The 20,039-nt window shown below is 36.7% G+C and overlaps 1 protein-coding gene across 5 annotated transcripts in view; it reads left to right on the forward strand.

Annotated features, from left to right (window-relative positions):
• The window catches only part of ORC4 (origin recognition complex subunit 4), an 89,831-nt gene that overhangs the window by 10,822 nt on the left and 58,970 nt on the right, over positions 1-20,039 (forward strand). Inside the window, exon 1 of one of the 5 annotated variants that reach the window (XM_046019826.1) lies at positions 7,932-8,053. The exons of the other annotated variants lie outside the window; for them this stretch is intronic. The gene's annotated coding sequence lies outside the window, so the exon portion shown is untranslated. Of the gene's footprint in view, positions 1-7,931; positions 8,054-20,039 lie in introns of those variants that run through there. 5 annotated transcript variants of the gene reach the window in all.

A 20,039-nucleotide genomic window follows, 5' to 3' on the forward strand; every position in this document is an offset into this window, starting at 1 on the left:
TTAAGGGAGATAGTGGAATATAGTTTTCCTTTCTTGTAATGTCGTTGTCTGGTTTTCTTATTAGGGAATAATGCTTACTTCATACAATGAGTTAGAATGTGTTCCTTCACCTTTATTCCCTGGAAGAGACTTGATATCATTTGTAAAGAATTGGTATCATTTCTTCCTTAAATGTTCGGTAGAGTTTACCAGTGGATCTATCTTGGCGTGTTGAATTCTGTTTTGGAAGGTTATTTACTGATTCACCTTCTTTAATACATATGAATGTATTCAGATTACTTATTTTTTCTTGTATATATTTTATTATGTTATGTCTTTCAAAGAATTGGTTCATTTCATCGAGGTATCAAATTTGTGGGCATAGTTCATAATTTTCTCTTATCATCTTAAGGTTTATAAGGTCAGTACTGATGGACTTACTCTCATTTCTGATATTAATCGTTTGTGTCTTTTTAAAATCTTTTGTTCTTCACCTGGCAAGATGTTAATAAATTTTAATTTAAACTGAGGCAGTTATTTTGTTAATTTTCCTGATTGATTTCTGATCTAATCTGTATTATTTCTTTTGCATAGTTTGGTTTGAATTTGCTTTTCTTATTTTAGTTTCCTAAGGTAGAAACTTAGATAATTGACTTTTTAGGTCTTTTTTTTTTTTTTTTTCCTGTTCTGATAATGTGTATTCAGTGCTGTAAGTTGTCCTCTAAGTACTGCTTTTGCTGTATCTCTTATATTGGTTGAGTTCTGTATGCATTTTCATTTCCTTCCCAATTTTTATTTTTCTTGATTTTTCTTCTTTGGCCCATGTGTTTTTTAGAAATGTGTTGTTTAATCTCTTATGATATTTTATTGGTATCTTTCTATTATTTGTTTTTAGTTTAATTTCATCATAATGTTAGAGCATACTTTATATAATTTCTGTTCTTTCAAATGTGCGGTGTATTATATGGTTCAGAATGTGGTCTTCATTGGTGAATGTGCATATGAGTTTGAGAGGAACGTGTATTTTGTTCTTGCTGAATGCAATATTTTATAAATATCGATTAAATTCATTTGACTGATGGTCATGTTCAATTCAGGTATGTCTTTCCTGATTTTCTATCGGTTACCAATAGAGAGATATTGAGGTCTCCAAATGTAAGGGTAATTCATCAGTTTCTTCTTACATTTCTATCACTTTTTTACTTTGTGTATTTTGACCCTCTGTTAGGCATGTACACAAGTATTATTATATCTTTTTGGAGAATTAACTTTTATCCTTTACCCTTTATTCCTGATACGTCTGCCTCCTTCTTCTGTACTTTCATCTGTTTCATTATATTTAAAGTAGGTCTCTTGGAGACCACATATTATTGGGTCTTGTTTTTATACCCATTCTGACAGTCTCTTTTTCATTTGTTGTATTTACTTCAACAACTGATATTTAAAGTCCTTACTGATATAGTTGGATTAATGGCTACCAGATTTATTGCTGTTTTCTCTTTGTTGCCTTGTTCTTTGTTTCTTTTTTTGTCCTCCACTCTTTTTCTGCCTTCTCTTATTTTGAGCATTTTACATTATTCAGGGTTTTTCCCTCTCTCTCACTGGATATATTATACTTTAAAAAAAATTCTCTCCGTGGTCTTGGTACAATTTGCCATGTACATGTATGAGCATTCCAAACCCATTTTCAAAAAACAATACACCAGGGGCACCTGGGTGGCTCAGTGGTTTAAGCCTCTGCCTTTGGTTCAGGTCATGATCTCAGGGTCCTGGGATCAAGCCCCACATTGGGCTCTCTGCTCCGCAGGGAGCCACCTCTCTCTCTGCCTGCCTCTCTGCCTACTTGTGATCTCTTTCTGTCAAATAAATAAAATCTTTGGGGAAAAAAAACCATACACCATTTAATGGTTAGTACAAGGATTATGTAACAGGGTATTTGTAATTTCTTACTCCTGTTCCTTATGATATTTTTTCTATAATTATGTGTATATTGTTAAGCATATAGTATAGCAGCATTCTTTATTTCTCTTTTAATGTTTATGATTTTTGATTCATTCTTAGAAATTTCCATCTTTGCTTAAAATGCCAATCTGTAATTGCAGGTTACCTGCTTCTTCCATTAAAGCCCTTAACATACTAGTCACAGTTATTGTATACTCCCTGTCTGTTAATTTCAAAAATCTTTGTTACATCAGAATTTTGTCACAGAATTTCAAAATTCTGTCTCTTTAAGCTGTATCTTTTTTTTTTCTTTTAGTATGCCTTGTAACATTATGTTAAGTAGAATTGTACTGTGTATAAAGACCTGAGGTAAAGTTTTTAGTGTGAGGTTTTTGTATTTATTCAGCATAAAGGTAGGCTGTGTTTATTGTTTGCTGTACCCATAGGTGTTAGAAGCTGAAATTTCCTCTTGTGTTTTTGCTTTTGTCTCCATTATTTTCTTTGGAATTCCCAGAGATTTCATAAACAGGCTCTGAGCATTCTTCTTTCACTTGTAAACCCCTGCTTTAATACGGGAGCCCTTTTAATATGGTAGTAAGATGTTAGGGGAGGGAAAGCATTATATATTCCTATAATTAGATTTCAGATTTTGTTCTGTGTGAGAGTCTTTGCCCTTGGGCTATGACCTTTACAGATACTTCTCAGCTCCCCCCTCCCCCGCATAAATACACACAGGTTACCCCCTTTAGGTGAGTCAGGTAGGCAAGAAGAGGTTTGAGTTGGGTATTTCTCTTCCCTAGGTTGGTTAGGGTCTGGTGAAATAGCTTGCTTTGTGGCAAGCCTTGTTAGGGATAGAATGCTCTAGATGTATTTCAGTACGCCTGTTTTTCTCTTATTGTTGTTAAAACAGGAGGAAATATTTTTCTGATCCTCTCTGCAAACCTAATAGGGTTCCTGGAGGTAAAACTCGGAAAAGTATGGAGTCTTCTCTAAGACTGGGCCCTCCGGGAGTTTTTAACTTTTAAACTTAATCAACATTGAGTCTCCAGCAATTTGTTGATTATGTTTTAAGTTTTCATACTTTGGAATTGCTTCCAGTGCAGTATCTGTTCCTGGGCTTCTGCTCCAGTAAGCTGTGATTCTCTATACCTGTGTATATTTAATATTGGAAGAAACAGTTTGCTTTATGACCTCATTCTTACAGATCTTAGATCTTAGAGTTGTTTTTTCAGGTTGTTCAGGTTTTCTTTTGCTGTGAGGACAGGAGTGTCAACCTTCAAGCTCCTTAAATGCTGGACAAAAAGCGTTGGTCTTTTTTGAACAAACAATTGTGGAAGTGCTATTGTTTGTTTATTTATTTTAAAACCAAGTCAGTCAAGATTATAAAGAGTAATTGTCTTTCATTATGTGTGTATCATAGCGTAGTTAGCCTCCTACCCCTGGATATTTAATTTTCCTTTTTATAATCAGATATATTAAACATTTTTATAGCTAGGTATTTGTGTATGTCTGTAACTGTTTCTTTTGAGTTCATTTCTGGAAGTGGAATTGGAATATTGAAGTCTGTATAAAATTGAGTCTTCTAATAATATGTGTTTGTACTACCATTCTGTGTTGTTTGCATTTTCCACAACCTCACCAATGCAGACTATTGTCTTAACTCAAGAGCAGACATTTTAATCTATATGCCAAAAATTATATCATTTAATCTTTTAAAATTTAGTTTTAATGAGAAAGAACTACACTTTATTTTTTTATTCACTTTTTAAACATTTTATTTATTTGAGAGAGAATGGAAGTAAGAGAGAGCTATGAGAGGGGAGAAGGTCAGAGGGAGAAGCAGGCTCCCTGCTGAGCAGGGAGCCCAATGCGGTACTAGATTCTGGGACTCTGGGATCATGACCTAAGCCGAAGGCAGTGGCTTAACCAACTGCACCACCCAGGCACCCCAAGAACTACATTTTAAAGATGAAATTTACTTTGTTCACTTCCTAAGGTTTTTTTGTTGTTGTTCAAATATAGTTAACATAGAATTACTACTTTAAGGTGTATAACATGATTCAACACTGTACCTTTCTCATTGCCCATCAAAATAAGTGTAAGCTTTATCTCCTTTACCTATTTTAACCATCTCCCAACCCACCTACTCTCTGGCACCACCAGTTTGTTCTCTGTACTTAAGAGTTTGATTTTTTGTCTTTTTTTGTTTTGTTTTGTTTCCTAAAAATTCCACCTATGAGTGAGGTCTTACGGTGTTTGTCTTCTTCTGGTTGACTTATTCACTTAGTGTTATATTTTACAGGTTCATCCACATTGTTGCAGATGACAAGATCTCACTTTTTCTTCATGGCTGAGTGATGATCCGTTATATTATGTATATATATTCCAATATATATGTCCACCACATCATTTTTATCCATTCGTCTGTGGATGGAGAGTTGGCTTGCTTCCATATCTTGGCTATTGTAAATAATGCTGCAATAAATACAGGGGTACATATATCTTTTTTAAATTAGATTTTTTATATTTTTGGGTCATTACCTAGTAGTGCAATTACTAAATCATTTGGTAATTGTATTTTTAGTATTTGAAGGACTTCCATACCGTTTCCACAGTAGTGCACCTGTTTGCATTCTCACCAGCAATGCGTGAGGGTTCCTTTTTCTCCACATCTTTTCCAATACTTGTTGTCTCTTGTATTTCCGATTTTAGCCATTTTGACAGGTATGAAGTGAGAGGTTATTGTGGTTTTTAATTTGCATTTCCCTGATGATTAGTGATACTGAGCATCTTCTCATATGTTTGTTGACCATTTGTGTGTCTTTGGAAAAATGACTACTCAGGTCCTCTGCCTATTTTTTAATTGGGTTATGTTTTTTTGGTTTGAGTTGTGTAAATTCTTTGTATATTTTGTGTGTATATATATGTGTATATATACATAAATCTTTTCTTAGCTATATCATTTGTAGATATCTTCTCCCATTCAGTAAGTTGTTGTTTAATTTTTTTATTTTTATTTTTTATTTTTTTGCTGTGCAGAAGCTTTTTATTTTGGTGTAGTTCCACTAGTTCAATTTTGCTTTTGTTTCCCTTGCCAGAGGAGACATATTTAGAAAAATATTTCTATGGCCAATGTTAAAGAAATGACTGCCTGTGTTTCCTCCTAGGAATTTCATGGTTTCAGGTCTCCCATTTAGATCTTTAATCCGTTTTGATCTTACTTTTGTACACGTAAAAAAGTGGTCGTTTCATTCTTTTGCATGTAGCTGTCCTGTTTTCCCAGCACAATTTGTTGAAGAGATTATCTTTTCTTACTGTGTATTCTTACCTCCTTTGTCGTAGATTAATTCACTCTGAAAGTGTGGGTTTATTTCTAGACTTTCTATTTTCTGTTGATCTTTTATCTATGTTTGTGCCAGTACTATACTCTTTGGATTACTACAGCTTTACCTTGAAATCTGGGATTGTAATATCTTCAGCTTTGTTCTTTCTCAAGATTGATTTGGCTATTCAGGATCTTTTGTGATACCATACAGATTTTAGTATTATTTGTTCAAGTTTTCTGAACAATGCTGTTGGTGTTTTGATAGGGATTTGCATTCAGTCTGTAGAATGTTTTGGGTTAGTATGCACACTTTAACAATATTAGTTCTGCCAGTCTGTGAGCATGGACTATCTTTTAATTTGTGTTGTCTTCAATTTCTTTCATCAGTGTATTATGGTTTCAGCATAACACACTTAATCTTAACTTTATTCCCAGGTATTTTATTAATCCTGGTGTAATTGTAAATAGGATTGTTCTCCTAATTTCTCTTTCTACTACTTCATTGTTAGTGTATAGAAAAGTAACAGATTTTTGAATGTTGATTTTGTATTCTCAGATTTTACTGGATTCATTTATCAGTTTCAGTAGTTTGGTGGAGTCTTTAGGGTTTTCTATATATAATATCATGCCGTATGTAAATAGTGAAAATTTTACTTCTTCTTTACCAATTTGGATACCTTTTCTTTATTTTCCTCATCTGATTACTGTGGCTAGGACTTCCAGTACTATGTTAAGTAAGATTGGTGAGAATGGACGTTCTTGTCTTGTTCCTGACCTTAAAGGGAGGGCTCTCAGGTTTTCCCCATTGAGTAAGTTAGGTGTGGGTTTTTCATATATGGTCTTTATTATATTGAGATTTGTTTCATCAGAACCTATTTAGTTGAGAGTTTTTGTCATGAGTGGAGGTGGTACTTTGTTAAGTCCTCTTTCTGCATCTATTGAGATGATCATATGGTTTATATCCTTTCTCTTGTTAATGTGAAATATTATGTTGATTGATTTGCAAATACTGAACCACTCTTGCATCCCTGAAATAAATCCCACCTGGTCATGGTGATTTTTTAAATGTATTGTTGTATTTCTTCTTGCTGTTATTTTGTTGAGGTTTTTTGTTCCTGTGTTCATCAGAGGTATCAGCTTGTAGTTTTCTTTTTTTGTGGTATCTTTATTTGGTTACTCTCTTCCATTTTTTGAACTAGTTTGAGAAAAATATTAACTCTTCTTTAAGTGTTTGGTAGGATTCACCTCTGAAGTGGTCTCTTGAACTTTTTTTTTTTTTTAAAGAATTTATTTCTTTACTTTAGAGAGAGAGCACATGCATGCGAGCAGGAGGAGGGGCAGAGGAAGAGGGACGGAAAGAATCCCAAGCACACTGTGCCCTGAGTGGGAAGTCCAACCCAGGGCTCCATGTCATGACCTGAGCCAAAAACAAGAGTTGGGTGCCCAACTCATTGAGCCATCCAGGCATCCCTAGTCTTGGACTTTTGTTTGTTGGGAGTTTTTCGGTTACTAATTCAGTTTCATTGCCAGTAATTGATCTGTTCGGATTGTCTTTCTTCCTGATTCAGTTTTGGTAGATTGTATGTTTCTAAGAATTTTTCCATTTCTTTTAAGTAGTCCAATTTGTTGGCATATGATTTTTCCCAATGTCTTAAAATTCTTTGGACATCTGTGATGTCATTTGTTACTTCTCCTTCATTTCTGATTTTATTTGAGTCCTCTCATTTTTTTGATGAGTTTGGCTAAAGATTTGTTGATATTATTGATCTTTTCAAAGAACAACCTCCTGGTTTCCTTGATCTATTCTACTGTGTTTTTAGTCTCTGTTTTCCTTATTTTCCTTTAATCTTTATTTCCTTTCTTCTACTGACTTTGGGCTTTGTTCATTCTTTAGCTAGCTCCTTTAGGTGTAAGGTTAGATTGCTCAAGATTTTTCTTGTTTCGTGAGATAGGCCTGTATTGCTATAAACTTCCCTCTTAGAATAGTTTTTGCTGCATCCCAAAGGTATTGATGTTGTGTTTTCAGTTTCATTTGTCTTCATGTATTTTTTTTTTTTCTCTTTGATTCTTGGTTTACCCATTCGTTGCTTAGAAGCATGTTATTTTGCCTCCATGTATTTGTGTTCTCAAGATTTTTTCTTCTGATTGATTTCTTTTTTGTATTATTGTGGTTGGAAAAGATGCATGATATGATTTTAATCTTTGAATTGAGATTTGTTTTGTAGCCTAACATACGATCTGTTCTGGAGTAAAAGTCTCTATGCACTTGAAAATAAGGTATATTCTGCTGGTTTTGATTGGAATGTTCTGTATATATCTGTTAAGTGCATCTAGTCCTAGTCCTGTTAATTTCTTTTTCATGTGTGTTATTAATTGCTTTATGTATTTAGATCTTCCCATGTTGGGTGCACAAATATTTACAGCTATTATATCCTCTTGTTGGATTGTTCCTTTTATCATTATATAAGTAATTTTGTATTAACTTCAGAATATCACTTAATTTTCCCATTTATAATAGTTACTAAGGCAGTGGGATGTTAAATAATGGAACTCTTTAGTTCACTATTTTTTTTTAAGATTTTTTTTTTATTTATTTGACATAGACACACCAGCGAGAGAGGGAACAGAAGCAGGAGTGGGAGAGGAGGAAGCGGGGTTCCCTTGGAGCAGGAAGCCTGATGTGGAGCCTGATCCCAGAACCCTGGGATCGTGACCTGAGCCGAAGGCAGATGCTTAACGACTGGACCACCCAGGCACCCCAGTTCATTATATTGATACAGTTAGAGGGTGCTACAGTCAGTTACTGAAGTAAGAGCTTGTTACAGATTCCTGACAAAACAATAATCTATGATTAAGAAAGATGTATATTTTCATTAATAAGCATATACAGCTTAACAAATTACATGTAAACACATTGTTTTCAGTGGTTAAAGTGGGGTACTAAATTTTAGCATTTTGCAGATTGAAGGAACTTTGCAGTTTAACTCTTTATGTTTTGAAGAGAAATAGAGTTTAAACTCCTTTAATATATAGGAACTACATGAAGTTGTTCTAGTGGGATTTTTTATTGTTACTTGATTTCTCTAGAATAACACTGATTATGAGTAGTAATAGCAGACATATTGTTCATGGTTTTATTTGTAACACTGTTTATAATGGGTTTTTCATACTATTCTAAATTAAGGAACCATATTTTCAGCTTTCTTTAAGATTCTTTATTAGTTTATTATCTAATGAATACTTGATCCGGAATCCTTGATTCTGTTTATGAAGTCTGTGTGAGCCATACATCTATAATGATTTTTTGGGTTTTTTTGCCCTTCATCTAGTTTTATTACCAAAGGTTGTATCAGGTACATAGAAAAACGTCCAAAGGCTTATATATTTTTTCTAGATATTGGAATTGTTTAAATCCTTTTTAACTTCTTTTTTGAATGTTTGCTTAAAAATTAAATTTCAGGCTTCTTTGGGGCTGTAGTTATATTTTGGCATATTTTTTAGCACACTTCCCATTTCTTATGTGATCACTTTTTTTTAATGTTTTCTGCCATTATTTTTCTTATTGGTTGTCTTATTAGTAATCATTTTGTAATTTTTCTGCTTTTAGTTTTTATCATACATGATTTCATTTTAATTCTATTTTTAGCTTTGTTAGTTACATGTTGCAAATTTCATATTTAGTTTCTTTAATAATAAATTTGTAAGTTTGTTTATACCATGTAGGTCTATACCAAATTCCAGCAAGAGTGTTGGAAGGAGTGTTCCCCACACCACCATCACCATGCAGTTCTCAGACACTAGCTGGATGTCCTACAGTTCACATGAATTCTGACATCGTTTACCTGGAGATAGCATCAATTCTGCAGATTAAGGGTTTAGTCCTACAAAACTATCCCCTGCCCTAACCACTTCAGGTGCCAGTCACAGGTCAAGGTTGTCATCTGTTCTTCTGACCAACCTGATCAGAGGTTCCAATGATCCCCTCCTTTAGAGTAGCTCACAGAATGCAGAGAATCCTTTTACTTATTAGATTACTGGTTTATTATAAAAGGGTATAACTCAGGAACAGCCAGATGGGAGAGATGCATAGAGCAAAGAATGTTGGAAGGGGTATAGAATTACATGTCTTCTCTGAGCATGCCGCTCCATGTGTTCACCAACCCAGAAACTCTGAAATTTGTACTTTTGGGACTTTTGTGGAAGCTTTGTCACACCGGCATGATCTGTCATCATCTCCATGTCCAGTTCTTCTTTCTCAAGGGAATTGGATTGTTGCTGAAAATTCCAAGCTTCTAATCTTGGTTTACTCTTTCAATAACCAGCGCTTATCCAGGACCTATCCAAGAGTTTCCCTCTTTAGACCAAAAGACACTCCTACCAACCAGGAAATTACAAGGGTTTCAGTAGCCCTATGTAGAAACCAGAATCAGAGAGATCAAATATTTGAACAAAAAATGCTTCTGGTGCTCTTAACACTGAGGAAATTACAAGTGTTTCAGGAGTAATAGGTGCCAGGAACCAGGGCTCAAGTATAATATATATTGTTGATTAGCTCATAAATATCCCAAGTTTTCATCTACATTTTTCTTGGTCCCATTCTCTAGATTTGGTGAGATTTTTTTCTTTAGAGAAAATTTACTATATTTATGATCAGTTCTCAACATTAATAATTGGATTATCAGTATTGTAATTTTTTAAAAATATATAACGTTTAAATCAGAATGTATTCATTATTTCTTGCTATGTAGAAAATTATTCCAGAACAGTTGCAACCAGTGGTGGTTTAAAACAACAAGCATTTATTTTCTCACAGGGTTTCTGAGGGTCATGAATTCAGGAGCAGCTTGGATGTTTGTGGTTCTTCAGCTCTCATAAGGTTACAGGCAAGATGTTAGTTGGGTTGCAGTCACCTGAAAACTTGATAGGAGCTGGAGAATCTGTATCTACACTTGTTTGCTTATGTGGTTGGCAAATTTCTACTGACTCTTGGTAAGAGGCCTTGGTTCCTTACCACATTAACCTCTTCATAGAATTGCCTGCCTATCCTCATTACATGGTAGGTGGCTTCCCTCAGAGCAGGAGGACTAAGTGAAATCAAGGCCTATCTCCTCAGAAGTCACACTCCATTGCTTTCACAATGTTCTCTGTTTACACTGGCCAGCTCTATAACGTGGTAGAAGATTACTTAAAGATAGGAATACTAGAAGGTAAGAAACCACTGAGGGCTATTTTGGAAGCAATTTAAAATAAAGTGGGATTACCAAGTTTTCTTTAAGGGTATAAGGAAAACCTTGCATTTTGAGTATGAGACCTCTTCGTATTAGTGCCAGAAGGTTATCTGGGGTGCCATTTCCCTTCTCAGATCTCAGTGTCTATTCCAAGTATCTTCAGAAGAAGCTGCCACTTTATGTCAAGAACTGTAGTTGTAGGGGGCGCCTGGGTGGCTCAGTGGGTTAAGCCTCTGCCTTCGGCTCAGGTCATGATCTCAGGGTCCTGGGATCGAGCCCCGCATCGGGCTCTCTGCTCAGTGGGGAGTCTGCTTCTCTCTCTCTCTCTCTCTCTCTCTCTCTCTCTGTCTGCCTCTCTGCCTACTTGTGATCTCTGTCTGTTCTGTCAAATAAATGAATAAAATCTTAAAACAAAAAAAGAACTGTAGTTGTAGCCTTCAGTTGGGATAAATGGAACTGCTGCTGAATATCCCAAATTAGAGATTGGTAAAGTCCTTTATCATTCATTTTCCTCATCTCTTTTATGGTTGTTGTCCTACTACTTTAGATTTTATAGTTATTCTGGAGTTCTGAGAAAACCTGGGTGTTACAGAAGTCTTTTAGAAATAGTGGGTTGTAATGTCCTTTGTGTAGTCACTGTGCTTCATAACTTACAGTTTTTCAACATTTTGGTTATCTCATCTTTTTAGTTTTCCTGATGGCATACATTTTTCTTTTTATTGTTTTTTTCTGTAACATTGGTGACATTTTTGAAGGAAGTCAAGGTAAACTGACATGCTCAGTCAGCTTTTTTATAAGAATTAGGAAATTAATTGGTCGAATGTATTTGAACTTTTTTCAGGTAGAAGAATGAATTAGTTCTCCCTGTAGCCAGTTAATTAGACTGGTGCTTTTGTTTATTTTGGGGAGTTTTGTTTCAATGAGGGTGGTTTTGTTGTTGTTTTCCTTACCTTAGTTGTTAGAGAATAGCAATTTTTTCAGAACAGAGAATAGTCTTTACAAAAGAGCTGTATAAAGAGAATGGTGTTTACATAAGAGCTGTATAAAGAATGACATCAGTATAGGTAACAGTATATTTGAACCTGTCTGTTCACAATTGATCATAAGTTAACCTTGGTTGGTAGGGGGGTGGTTTGTGGAGAAGGGTAGGTATATTGCACCTGAGAACTTAACCTGAATCTGACTGTAACTGGATCTGTGACTAAATTTGTGTCTCAGTGTTTTCATATGTGAAAATGAAGGAGTTAAGTTTGATGATCTAAAAATAAGTGAGTCTATAACTTTAATAAAGACACTTTGATGAATAGCTATTTTGCAGTACAAGGAATAATTTAAGTTACTGAAAATTCTGGTTTGGAGTCTCAAAAAGATTAAGTTTTCCTATGTATTGTATAATATTGTATAAGAAAAAATTCAAAGCTGTCTTTTTAAAACAAAAACAAAATATATAAATATGTATACATTGTATATATGTTTTTCGCAATCTCTCCCTTTTAAAAAAAATCCAGCTATTTGTAGAGATCTTATAAAAGTATAAATGTTTAAACAGAGTTTTCAACTGTCATGGCAAAGTTATCTAAGCATGTTGATGGGGAGTCAAGGGGTATTTATGCATTAGTATTATTAGACACAATGGGAGAATATAATCTCAGGCCTAGTACTCAGATTGTAATGATTTGGTTTTCTTATGTTTTCTGCATAAGCTGAAGAGTCTCATTAGAAACAACAAACTGTTCTTAAAGTTTTTAGGATTCTTAAAGTTTTTAGAGTAAATTACGAGATTTCAGGTTTACATGGGATAATTTCTAAAAATTCTCAAATGGTTTCTTTCTAAGGCAGTATTTTCCGTTTTTTCCTTCTTAAAGTAGTTTAATTAATGTTTGCTAATTGATACATTGGGGTTGTAGCATGTAATATTAATATGAATTCAACTGTGAGCATGTCCAGGGGAAAAAATAAATAGTGGGAAGGAGTCTATTCATTATTATTCTTAAATAAACATATGCCCTGGAGTAACTTTATGAGTATAAAGTATACTCATACACTTTTCAAAAAAAAAAAAATGTGCTCTCTTCTTACTCACTGACTTTAGTGCCCAGGTCTTAATTATTGGGTCTTATGTATGATACCTTCCTCTGTCCAAAAAAAAAAAAATGCTGTTTTCATTGATTCACATCTTTGTTGCCTTTATATTGTTTATGCATCCAAGTAAACACATTAGCTTTGAATCACATTCTTCATTCCTCTTCCTGTTCAGCATATTTCTAGTCAAATTCCATGTGCTCAGAGACGACAGAGTGCTGTTGGCTAGTACAACATTTAAGATGTAGTTACGAGATAAATCAGTGCCAGTGAAAAGATACATTTCAAAAGATGAAAGGATTTATAGATTATTTGCAAATGTGTGTTAAGAAATGAATATATTGGGGGAGTCAAGATGGCGGGGAAGTAGGAGGAGGCACCGTTTCAACCTGTACCCTAAAGTGAGCTGATTACCTACCAAAGAACTCCGACCACCCATGAAATCAGCCTGAGATCAGAATTATACACGTCTGGATCTCTACAGGAGCAGAAGATGCCAGTGGCAGCATCGGACTGATGCTGGAAGCATCAGACTGGGAGCATCGGACTGATACCTGAAGATAAACAAAAGGGGGAGGGAGCCACCAGAGGTGACCGATTGGAAAGTAATACCCCAACACGAGAGTGCTCTGTGTCTGGGGACCAGCATTAACTTGGAGTCTGGTTGAAAGCACTCAAAGAACAAAGAGCGAAGGATAGCGGGGGGTAATAGTGGGAACCTGGGCGGTTAGGGTCAGGGACCTAAGTCCCCAGACCCAGGACAGCCTCCCCTGGCGCTGAACCAGAGAGAGTGCGGCGGAGAAATCAGGTCTCCATCCCTGAGCCGCCAGTGCACCTGAACGCCAGCGTGCCCGAGAACGAGTGGGGTCTGGCTCCCGTGAGGGGCTGGGAGACTGGCCAGACGGCAATCCTGAAACGCGCGCATCCCACACCCTCCCTTGGGATAGGTGCTCATAGGCGCTAGCCTGGAGCTCTGGCATCCGGAAAAACCAGACATTCCCAGCCCAGGACAGCAGGAAAATCTCAGTGTGGGATCTCTGCTCGGAACCTCTCTGGCGGTCTGGAGCTGCCTAGACAGCCACCGCTGCCCTGGTTTTGGGTACAACGAGGAGCTCCTGCATCCCCAGGGACAGTGACTCAGAACCGACTCTGCCAGCAGCTTTTGCAAAACATTCTGAGGCTTCTCTCTGAGAGGGAGGTCGGGGTGCAGTTTGCTCTCCTCTAAACCTCCAAAAACCATCAAAAGCTGTCAAGGAGAGAGAAAGCAGATGAAAGAACATAAAAACCCCCAGAGAACAAAAGGCTGAAAAAGTTTCCTCAGAGCTCACCCCCTTGAGGGGAGCGGGAGGATTTAACTCAGGGACCATCATTGTCTGAAAACCCACGTGGCAGGCCCCTCCCCCAGAAAACCAACCAGGAAGGAAGAAAAAAAAAAAAGACTACAAGAGAACAACCACCACTACTTCATAAATACAACTTTTATTTTTAACTCTTTACCAATATTCTGGTTCTTTTTTTTTTATACATACAGATAATTTTTTAACCTATTTACCACCACACTGAGATGTCCACTACATCAAATTCTTTAATAACCTTCTAACCTGAACTTTTTGATACATACACCCGTGTTTTTCTTTTGCTTTTCTATTTTTTTAATTCTTTTTAAATTTTAACTTAGTTTAGTCTAGTTTATTCTTTTTTAATTTTTATTTTCTACTATACATATAGAGTTAAACTTCAAGGTAATCCCCTTTCCCCAATCAATGCTACCCCTATAGGCAAACCAGTTTCTAATCCCCCTGTAACTTAGGAAAGTTGAGTCCCTTAACAAAAACATCAAAATACCTTCAGGAAGAATCAAAATAACCTTCCTCACCCACACTAAGAATTTATAACCACTCTCCCAATTTTTCCTTCTGTCAGTGTTTCTGTGAATTTGTGTTTGTCCTGATAATATATAAATCTTATACTTGGGGTTCTTTCTGATGAGGTTCTTCCCTTTTTTTTTTTTTTTTGGCTTATATATATATATATTTTTTTTTCTCTTGTCATATACTTTTATCAGTCTTTTTGTTTGTCTGTTTTTGTTTGTATACGTCACAAATCTTACCTTGTGGCCCATTTGGTCTGAGCCTTCTCTTTTATTTTCCCTTTTTTTCATATCTCTCTTTTTTTTTCCTTTTTTCTTTTCCCTTTTTTTTCTTTCTTCTTCTCTATTTCTTTTTCTTTTCTTTTTTCTCTCATTTGGGTGGGGAATCCTGATTGCACAGAAGCGTTCCAGGGTGCACATTGACTGCACCACAATCGATAAGTCCAACTGCATCTGTTCAGTCATCTCTTACCAAAATGACTAGGAGGAGGAATACCCAACAGAAGAAAAATACAGAGGATGGGCCTTCTGCAACAGAGCTAATGGCTGTCGACATAGACAATATGTCAGAAAAGGAATTCAGACTAACAATTATCCAGACAATAGCTAGGTTGGAGAAAGCCATGGATGACCAAACAGAATTGATTAGGGCAGAACTGAAAGCCACCAGGGATGATGTTCAAAATGTTCTCAATGAGTTCCAATCTAATCTAAATTCTCTAAAAGCTAGGGTAACTGAGACAGAAGATAGAATTAGTGATCTGGAGGACAAACAGATAGAAAGGATCAGGAGGAAGCCTGGAGCAAACAGCTCAGAAGCCACGAACACAGAATCAGGGAAATAAACAATGCCATGAAACGTTCCAATGTCAGAATTATTGGAATCCCTGAAGGGGAGGAAAAAGAAAGAAGTCTAGAAGATATAGTGGAAGAAGTTGTCTATGAAAATTTTCCCAATCTCACGAATGGAAACGTTCATGTACTAGAGGCAGAGAGATTTCCTCCCAAGATTTTAGATTCTCGAAAGTCCTCACGACACCTTATAGTTAGAATGATGAATTATGTTTCAAGAGAGACCCTCTTAAAAGCAGCTAGGACAAAGAAGCTCCTTACATACAGAGGAAAGCCCATTAGAATAACGTCAGACCTTTCCACAGAGACCTGGCAAGCCAGGAAGGGCTGGCAAAATATATTCAGAGTACTAAATGAGAAGAACATGCAACCAAGAATACTCTATCCAGCAAGACTGACATTTAAAATGGATGGAGAGATAAAGAGTTTCCAAGACCAGCAAGGCTTAAAAGACTATGCAACCACCAAGCAGACACTGCAGGAAATATTAAGGGGGGTCCTATAAAAGAGAAAAAATCCTAAGAATATCATTGAACAGAAATATAGAAACAATCTACAGACAGAAAGACTTCAAAGGCAACACGATGTCAATAAAAACCTATCTCTCAATAATCACTCTCAATGTGAATGGCCTAAATGCGCCCATAAAACGACACAGGGTTGCAGATTGGATAAAACGACAGGACCCATCCGTATGTTGTCTACAAGAGACCCATTTTGAACCTAAGGATACACCCAGACTGAAAGTGAAGGGATGGAGAAGCATCTTTCATGCCAATGGGCCTCAAAAGAAGGCCGGGGTAGCGATTCTCATATCAGATAAATTAGATTTTAAACTAAAGACTGTAGTCAGAGATACAGAAGGACACTACATAATTCTTAAAGGGACTATCCGCCAAGATGATCTAACAATTGTGAATATCTATGCCCCCAATATGGGAGCACCCAATTACATAAGAAAACTATTAATCAAGATAAAGAGTCATATTGATATGAATACAATAGTAGATCTTAATACACCTCTCTCAGAAATAGACAGATCATCGAAGCAGAAAATTAATAAAGAAATAAGAGCATTGAATGAAACATTGGACCAGATGGACCTCATAGACATATACAGAACATTCCACCCTAAAACAGCAGAATACTCATTCTTCTCAAGTGCACATGGAACCTTCTCCAGAATAGACCACATACTGGGTCACAAAGCAGGACTCAACCGATACCAAAAGACTGACATTATTCCCTGCATATTCTCAGATCACAATGCTTTGAAACTGGAACTCAATCACAAGGAAAAGTTCAGAAGGAACTCAAACACCTGGAAGCTAAAGACCACCTTGCTTAAGAATGCTTGGATCAACCAGGAGATCAAAGATGAACTTAAACAATTCATGGAAACCAACGAGAATGAAGACACTTCGGTCCAAAACCTATGGGATACAGCAAAGGCGGTTCTAAGGGGGAAATACATAGCCATCCAAGCTTCCCTCAAAAAAATTGAAAAATCCAGAATACACCAGCTGTCTCTACGCCTTAAAGAACTGGAGAATCAACAACAAATCAAACCAACTCCACATGCAAGAAGGGAAATAATCAAGATTAGAGCAGAGATCAATGAGGTAGAAACCAGAGATACAATAGAACGTATCAATGAAACTAGAAGCTGGTTTTTTGAAAGAATCAATAAGATCGATAAACCATTGGCCACACTAATCCAAAAGAAAAGAAAGAAAGCCCAAATTAATAAAATTATGAATGAAAAGGGAGATATCACAACTAACACCAAGGAAATAGAAACAATCATCAGAAATTATTACCAACAGTTATATGCCTATAAGCTAAGCAACCTAGATGAAATGGATGCATTCCTGGAAAACTACAAACTCCCAAAACTGAACCAGGAAGAAATTGACAACCAGGAAGAAATAGACCGATATCTAGTAACGAGATTGAAGCAGTGATCAAAAACCTCCCAAAAAACAAGAGCCCAGGACCTGACGGATTCCCTGGGGAATTCTACCAAACTTTCAAAGAAGAAATAACAACAATTCTCCTGAAGCTGTTCCAAAAAATTGACGCAGAAGGAAAACTTCCAGACTCTTTTTATGAAGCCAGCATTACCCTGATCCCCAAACCAGGCAAAGACCCTACCAAAAAGGAGAATTTCAGACCAATATCACTGATGAATATGGATGCAAAGATTCTCAACAAGATCCTAGCAAACAGGATCCAGCAGCACATTAAAAAGATTATCCACCATGACCAGGTGGGATTCATCCCTGGGTTGCAAGGTTGGTTCAACATTCGCATATCAATCAATGTGATAGAACAAATCAGTAAGAGAAGAGAGAAGAACCACATGGTCCTCTCAATTGATGCAGAAAAAGCATTTGACAAAATCTAGCATCCGTTCCTGATGAAAACGCTTCAAGTTATAGGGATAGAAGGAACATTCCTGAACTTCATAAAATCTATCTATGAAAGACCCACAGCAAATATCATCCTCAATGGGAAAAAGCTTGCAGCCTTCCCATTGAGATCAGGAACACGACAAGGATGCCCACTCTCACCACTCTTGTTCAGCATAGTATTAGAAGTTCCTGCCACGACAATCAGACAACAAAGAGAAATAAAAGGTATCCAAATTGGCAAGGAAGAAGTCAAACTCTCTCTCTTTGCAGATGACATGATTCTTTATATGGAAAACCCCAAAGACTCCACCCCCAAACTACTAGAACTCATACAGCAATTCAGTAACGTGGCAGGATACAAAGTCAATGTACAGAAATCAGTGGCTTTCTTATACACTAACAATGAAAATACAGAAAGGGAAATTAGAGAATCGATTCCATTTACTATAGCACCAAGAACCATCAGATACCTGGGAATGAACCTAACCAAAGAGGTAAAGGACCTGTACTCAAGGAACTACAGAACACTCATGAAAGAAATTGAAGAAGACACAAAAAGATGGAAGACCATTCCATGCTCTTGGATTGGAAGAATAAACATTGTTAAAATGTCTATACTGCCTAGAGCAATCTATACTTTTAATGCCATTCCGATCAAAATTCCACCGGTATTTTTCAATGAGCTGGAGCAAATAATCCTAAAATTTGTATGGAATCAGAAGAGACCCCGAATTGCTAAGGAAATGTTGAAAAACAGAAACAAAACTGGTGGCATCACGTTACCCGATTTCAAACTTTAGTACAAAGCTGTCATCACCAAGACAGCATGGTACTGGCATAAAAACAGACACATAGACCAGTGGAACAGAGTGGAGAGCCCAGATATGGACCCTCAACTCTATGGTGAAATAATCTTCGACAAAACAGGAAAAAATATTCAATGGAAGAAAGACAGTCTCTTCAATAAATGGTGCTGGGAAAACTGGACAGCGATATGTAGAAGAATGAAACTCCACCATTCTCTTATACCGTACACAAAGATAAACTCAAAATGGATAAAAGACCTCAACGTGAGACAGGAATCTATCAGAATCCTAGAGGAGAACATAGGCAGTAACCTCTACGATATCAGCCACAGCAACTTCTTTCAAGATATGTCTCCAAAGGCCAAGGAAACAAAAGCAAAAATGAACTTTTGGGACTTCATCAAGATCAAAAGCTTCTGCACAGCAAAGGAAACAGTCAACAAAACAAAAGGGCAACCCACGGAATGGGAGAAGATATTTGCAAATGACAGTACAGACAAAAGGTTGATATCCAGGATCTGTAAAGAACTTCTCAAACTCAACACACACAAAACAGATAATCATATCAAAAAATGGGAAGAAGATATGAACAGACACTTCTCCAATGAAGAGATACAAATGGCTATCAGACACATGAAAAAATGTTCATCATCACTAGCCATCAGGGAGATTCAGATTAAAACCACATTGAGATACCATCTGACACCAGTTAGAATGGCCAAAATTAGCAAGACAGGAAACAACGTGTGTTGGAGAGGATGTGGAGAAAGGGGAACCCTCTTACACTGTTGGTGGGAATGCAAGTTAGTGCAGCCACTTTGGAGAACAGTGTGGAGATTCCTGAAGAAATTAAGAATAGAGCTTCCCTATGACCCTGCAATTGCACTGCTGGGTATTTACCCCAAAGATACAGATGTAGTGAAAAGAAGGGCCATCTGTACCCCAATGTTTATTGCAGCAATGGCTACGGTCGCCAAACTGTGGAAAGAACCAAGATGCCCTTCAACGGATGAATGGATAAGGAAGATGTGGTCCATATACACGATGGAGTATTATGCCTCCATCAGAAAGGATGAATACCCAACTTTTGTAGCAACATGGACGGGACTCGAAGAGATTATGCTGAGCGAAATAAGTCAAACAGAGAGTCAAGTATCATATGGTCTCACTTATTTGTGGAGCATAACAAATAACATGGAGGACATGGGGAGATGGAGAGGAGAGGGAATTGAGGGAAACTGGAAGGGGAGATGAACCATGAGAGACTATGGACTCTGAAAAACAACCAGAGGGTTTTGAAGGGGCAGGGGGTGGGAAGTTGAGGAACCAGGTGGTGGGTAATAGGGAGGGCACGTACTGCATGGAGCACTGGGTGTGATGCCAAAACAATGAACACTGTTATGCTGTAAATAAACAAATAAAAAAAACTGAAAAAAAAAAAAAAAAAAGGAATATATTTTAAATGTGTATTTTAAAGAAGGTCTCTCAATCTTTTTTATTGTTTTACACTAATACAAAATTGATACTTATGGACTACATCAT

This window comes from Meles meles, chromosome 9 (assembly GCF_922984935.1).
Source record: "Meles meles chromosome 9, mMelMel3.1 paternal haplotype, whole genome shotgun sequence".
In the NCBI taxonomy this organism is placed as follows: Eukaryota; Metazoa; Chordata; class Mammalia; order Carnivora; family Mustelidae; genus Meles; species Meles meles.